Genomic DNA, 6630 nt, shown 5'->3' with positions numbered 1-6630 from the left:
TTTGAGGCGTCCTTGGAACTTTGTCCTTGGCCGGGCGGCCTTTGAGGGTTATAAAAAGCATGAGAGGCCATCCTTGATTCCATTTCCCTTATATCTTTAAGGAAAGTAGCCCTTAATTTTGTTTGTTCTTGTTAGCTTGCCTTTATGAAATTAGCCATGTCTTGGCTATGTTGGACTTGCATGTTCTTCACCATCTTTAAAATTTCATTATGGGAGGGATCACCTTGGGGTTCTTGATAAGGTTGGTTGGCTATGGGTAAAGGGAACCCATAGTCATTCCGGGTGTTGGGACCTTGGTTGTTGTTATTTTGTCCCCCATGAAAATTTCCTCTAGGACCATTGTTGTTGAAGTTTGGCCTTTGACCTTGATCTTGAAACCCTTGAGCATACCCTTGCCCAAATCCTTGATTAGCTTGATTCACTTGGTTCCCTTGAAAGAAACCTTGGTTGTTTTCGTTGCCTCCAAAATATTGGTACCCTTGAAGTTGGTTCCCAAAGTTTTGGTTTGAATATCCACCCCTTGGTTGAGAAAATCTGGGTGGATTATTTGCGGCTTGGGGTTGAAGATGTTTTGGGTTTTGAAAATTGGTACTCTTGTAGCTAAAGTTTAGGGTGGTTCCTCAAACCTAGATGGTAGAAGCTGGTGTTTGGGTTGTAAACATTGGGATTGTTGTATGGTGGTCTTGAATTGTTATTATAGCTTTGAAAGACATTAACATCTTGGACATTCTCCTCATACCCCCCCCCCCCCCCCCATTTTAGTTGTTGGCACACATGTCAAAAGTGTGGCCATTTCCCCCACATAGTCACAAGGTGAAGGTTGGACTATCTCCTCCATGGGTGGACCATGTGAGGCGGTAGCTTGATGAACTTGGTTCCTTTGCAATTTCTCAAGTTGCTTGGTAAGAAGGTCAAGCTTAGCATTTATCTCGGCATTTGAACTAGAAGAGTTATCCTTAGGGTATTTGCCATTTCTCTTAAGCATATTCCCCCTTGATCCATAATTGGCTTCCGAGTCTACCATCTTATTTATTAGTGTCGTCCCTTCCTCATCACCTAAATGATCAAATACTCCTCCCGCGGAAGCATTCACCATTTCTTTGGTTCTAGGAAACAAGGTTTGGAATAAGGTTTGGGTGATATACCACTCCGGAATCCCGTGGTGAGGACAACTAGCGATAAGGTCTTGATATCTATCCCATGTTTCACCCAAGGACTCCCCATCTTCTTGTTGGAAAGTGTGAATTTCATTTCAAAGCATGGCGGTCTTGGATGACGGATAGTACTTGGCCATGAACGCCTTGGCTAAAGCGTCCCATGTTGTGAATGTATCCGGAGGGTGAACATTCAACCACCGCTCCGCCTTACCCGTCAAAGAGAATGGAAACAACATCATCCTTAGAGTGTCCTCGGATACCCCATTCTTCTTCATCATTAAGACCTTTCTCTTGAAATTTCTTAGATGAGCATGAGCATCCTCTTCAATTTTTCCTTTGAACAAGTCTCTTTTAATTAACCCCACTTGGGCGGGGTGCTTCTCAAAGTTGTTAGGAGCCAAAGTGCCAAAATTATTGGAGTTACAAGAATCATTATGGTTGGGCCGGTTGTGGTCACGTAGAGCCATTGGTGGTGGTGGGTTTGGTATTTGAGGGGGTGGTGGTGATTGAGGTGGACTTGGAAGTGGAAAGTTGTGAAAGGGATTTTCTATAGGGATCTCAATTGTTTTGTTTTGTTGAAGTGGGGTTGTGGTGTCAATGATTGGTGGGATGTGTGGGTTTGGTTGGTCTATGTTTGCTTGAGGAAGGTTCCGAACTCTATCAAGGGTCCTTGTCCTCATGGTCCTAAAAAGCCTTTCGAGGTCGGAATTGAATAATAGTGCTTGATGGTTCCTTCTAGGCATGCACTCGACAAACCGTTAGTCTTCTAGTGTCTTTACACACTAGGGGAGGACAAGAAATCACACACTCTACAATGAACCACACAACTGCTAAAACAAACTAACAAGTGAGATAAAACTAAAGCAAAGACTCTTAATAAACTAAATATAACCTAACGCCATCCTCGACAACGGTGCCATTTGATATGTAAGATGAATGTAATAGATATAGCCGTCAACTCTTACTATCACTACTACAAATCCAGGCAACTACAACGCCCCTTTAACAACGATTATTCACGAAAATCACAATAGACGTTGTAGAATGTATGGCGCGAATTTTACTAAAATCAATTACAACGGGTATGGTTATAAAAACCGTTGTTATTAGTTTTAACAACGGGTCACACATGCACAACCGTTGTTAATAATTTGGCGCAAAATTGGCGCAAAGTTAGTGAAAAGTAATCACAACGGTTATTTTTGAAACCCGTTGTTAAAACTTATTTAACAACGGGTGTTTTTTACAACCGTTGTTAAAACATATTTCACAACGGTTGTTGTTTAATAACCGTTGTCAATACCTTCCATACTATAAACCACACAACAGAAGTCTGCAGACCCACAAAACACAACCCTTATTAATACACAAACACAAACACAAACACAGCAGACAAACAAACACAAAACACATACACACTCTCTTTCTCTCTTTCTCTCTTTCTCTCTTTCTCTCTTTCTCTCTTTCTCATCGTCGCTTTATCTTCTCGCCGTCACTGTGATTTCATCGTCTATTACATTCTGTATTTATCAGGTAAATCTCGCCGTCACTGTTAGTTTCATCGTCATTATTTTCTTTTTCTATTTATTTCTTTTGCATGTATGTGTTTGTATCGACCATTATGTTATTTGTTTAAGTATTGTTCGCATAATTAGTTAGTAAAACAATGAAGAAGTAAGATAAACATAATTAATATATATATATATATATATATATTTATAAATACATAAATTAAAAAAGAAATTACATATGTAAAAATGCAATTCTTATATTTTCATAGAGGATCTTATTCTGCTCTATCGTATCCGTCCTCTCCTCCTTGGCTATTTGGAGGTTCCGTTCAGCAGTTGCTATATCGTCATATAGCGCATGTTGTTCTTTGCTCCGTCAAGCCATCTTCTTTGGCGTGCTTGATGCGGATCGAGCATCCGCAAGGTAGCTCTGAAACTTTCCTCAATATGGAGGAACCGGCGGATGAAGTTGTTGTTGTTCTCGATCATGGTAAGAGTCTTAAGGATGAAATCATTCATTTTGTTGGAGTTTTTTGAGTTTGTTTTGAAAGATTAAGTAGAGTTTGTTTTAGCAGTTAGGGTTTGGAGATGAATATATTGAGATAATGGAAATGTTAGTTGAGATATGCAATGTATTTATACTAAGCAATGTGTGGGTTGAGTTGCTTTTTAATTAATATATATGTTAGGAAGTTGTGCCATAATCATCATCATATCTCTCAATAATGTTGCTTCAAATCTTATTACTAACCCTTCTCATTCCATATTATCCGTTCATATGTACAGTGATGTCAGTAATAATGCATGCATCGGAATTCTAACAGGCCGTAATTATGCATGCATCTAGTAATATTTAATTTAATTTTTTTTTATTTTTTAAGAACAAACAACAACGGTTATTTTAAAACAACCCGTTGTCTTTAGTTATAACAACGGTTTTGTATATTAAAACCCGTTGTTATAACTTTCCCCCCAAAATTGAGTCACACTTTCCACAACGGGTTTTTATACATAAAACCGTTGTTAATAGTTTTAACAACGGTTTCCTTAAGAAAACTAACCGTTGTTAAAACCTTCTACAACGGACGCTTTAACAACGTCCGCTTTTTTATATAACAACGGTTTTTGACCGTTGTTATAGCCTGTATCTGTAGTAGTGTATCAACACCTATTTATAAACCCAATTAAAAGTAGTATTAATCGGGGTCGAACCACAAGGATGAAGGGGTTTCTACTTAGTTTAATGCGAGTCTAGTCTAGTCGAGAAAATTAAGGGAATTAATTCAAATTTAAACTACTAGATATAAACTAAGACAAGCGACTGAGATGAAGTGTAAACAATTGATATAAAGACTAGGGCTTTCGGGTTCATCTAAATGGGTTAAGGATAAACATGGTGATTTAATGGATCAATGGTAAGGGTTAGCCTAGGAAAAACAATCAAGGTCTTGACCTTCCTAAAGGTGGCACCTAACTTTCATTAAGCATCAACACTTCTTCAAAACATACAACAAGACCGTCCATAACCTTTCATTCATAGGGGAATTAAGCAAATAATGAGGAAATGCATGTGCTTTCACTCATGCAATTCATCAAACACCTTCTGTGCATGGATAAGAAGGCTAAACAACTCACCAAAGACCCAAATATGAATCATCCAATCATACCCATTAAACCCATTTAGACTACCCCTAAACCCTAGGAGGATTTCTACTCACACATATTCAAATGATTCATACAAATAATTGGAGAAAGACAAGTAATCAAAAAAGAAGATATGGTATAAATTTAAACAATGATAAAAGACAACTTGAACTGTAAACTATTGATTAAACAAAGTAAATAAGAAGAGACATGTACCAAAAATAAGGAAAGATGGTTGCTTTGATTGAATTGATGAACAAATCCTTCAATATCTCTCAATTACAATCCAATAACCAAATGTAAACAATTGATAATTGTTGGAATATGTGTCCTCCGACAATAATGCGATCACAACTGTCGATCATGATGATCACATGTTTAAATCTCGTTTTTAAGAATACAAGTGGGATGTAATATTTTACAGTCAACTGGTCCACACATATCGGTAATGATTGGCTGACTAGAGTTTGACATTACTGTCGTGCAACGGTGGTGATTAGTTGGTCCCCTTAGGTCATACCTAAAGGGTAACACTCTTAATTTAATATTTAATTGATCGTATGACGATACGAGTTAATTAAATTACTTAAAATTGACGGACGATTTAGGATGTAATATTTACGTGTCTCATTGTAATTTGATTAAATAAGATACGGTCTAAGTAATCGAATTGTTTTATTACTTAGATGAAATTATTGTTTACAGAAAAAATTGAAAACTGAATGGATAATTTATTATAAATACAAGATATTGTGATTTATAAATTAGTAAACCATTTTGGTACAAGTAATTATGAATTACTATGTTAATTTTTATAAGTGACATATTTTATTAATATGTTGATTTTTAATTGTTAAAAATACATTTTATATATAAGATGTCATGTAATGTGTCACATGTGACATATTGACAAAATCACAAATAAAATGGACTCAACCATTTTATGTGTGTGTATCGAAATGGAGGGTGTATTAGGATAAAATTGTTTTGATTATTTATAAGTGGAAAACATAATTATAAAACCTACACCTAGCCTTGCATGCCTATATTCTTGGTTAGAGAATCAAGCTCATGCATAGGGCACCCTTCCCACCCACCGGTTTTGCCCTCTAAAGAGCATCAAATGGGTTCTTTAATTATTCATTCATATAATTCTTATTTCTAGTGTAAGAAAAAGAAAACTCTCTACACATCTTATAAAATTAGAGAGATAAAAACTCCAAAATTCTCTTCCTCTATTTACCGAAATAATAGAGTACAAAATAAATATTTTGGGTCAATTTTAGTAAGATTATTATTATTCTAGATTAAGTAATATTAATCTATTAAGGGGTTATCTTGGGTATTCATCTTTGGGAGAGATTCTATCCTTGAATCTTTGTTCATCCATATATGGAAAGCTGAAGAACAAGTAAGAAGGAGATCTTACTTGTGCCCTTTGATCCGAAATTTTATAGTAAGGAAAACGATTTCTTCTCTATTCTTATTCATGTTTGCATGCATAAGATCTATATTTAATTTTATGACTAAAATTAATTGTAACATATATGAATATGTCGAAATATGAGATTAATAATTTCTAACAAGATAATAACTACTACTAAGCTAATTTTACTGAGTAATTAATATTGATTAAGGAAAGATTAGTGCATTGATTAAGGAAAGATTGCATAAATTAACGAAAAGTTTCAGATCTAGGGTTGTGTGTCTAAAATGATTAAGGGAGGGGGTATTTATAAGTTACATACAATTAGGGTGAAAATTACAAAGAGACTTCAAAATGCAGACTAGTGCTCCCAGCCGGTGGGCCGGCTGCCAGTGCTCGGCCCGGCTGGGAGTTCGCTGGAAGAATTTTGTCGAAATCAAACATCAGGTGGCTTCAGCCGGCCCACCGGCTGCCGGTGCTTCCACCGGCTGGGAGTGCATCTTGACTTTTTCTTCTCTCAGTTTGACTTCTGTGATTGGCATGTACTCCCAGCCGGGTGGCCGGCTGCTGGTGCTACCGCCGGCTGGGAGTTCTCTGTAACTTCTTTAATTTTCTTCCTTCCTCTTGTTCTCCCAGCCGGGTGACCGGCTGCCGGTGCTACCACCGGCTGGGAGTTCGCTGTAACCTTCCACTAAAATTCCAAAATGCCATGTGTATACGTAGTCCCAGTCGGCTTACCGGCTGGGAGTACCTCCTCAGCAATTCTTCCTTCTTCTTCATGCTCATGTTATTCAAAGGCCTTGCTTGGTCCGAATCCTCCATTTCCATTCCAAATCTTGCGAGACAGGCATGGTATCATAGACTAGGGAATCGGGCCACAAAATATAATGCA

The 6630-nt window shown here is 37.2% G+C and overlaps 1 non-coding gene across 1 annotated transcript; it reads left to right on the top strand.

The window, feature by feature from the left end:
• Nucleotides 1-1154: 1154 nt before the first annotated feature.
• On the top strand, nucleotides 1155-1261 carry LOC141609659 (small nucleolar RNA R71). The gene has a single exon (XR_012527580.1). It is a non-coding gene; the product is annotated as a small nucleolar RNA R71 (small nucleolar RNA).
• Nucleotides 1262-6630: the final 5369 nt, after the last annotated feature.

The sequence above is a fragment of the Silene latifolia genome, chromosome 10 (genome assembly GCF_048544455.1).
Source record: "Silene latifolia isolate original U9 population chromosome 10, ASM4854445v1, whole genome shotgun sequence".
Taxonomy (NCBI): domain Eukaryota; kingdom Viridiplantae; phylum Streptophyta; class Magnoliopsida; order Caryophyllales; family Caryophyllaceae; genus Silene; species Silene latifolia.
The sequence above is the reverse complement of the archived record's forward strand: the minus strand, read 5'-3'. Positions and strand labels throughout refer to the sequence as shown.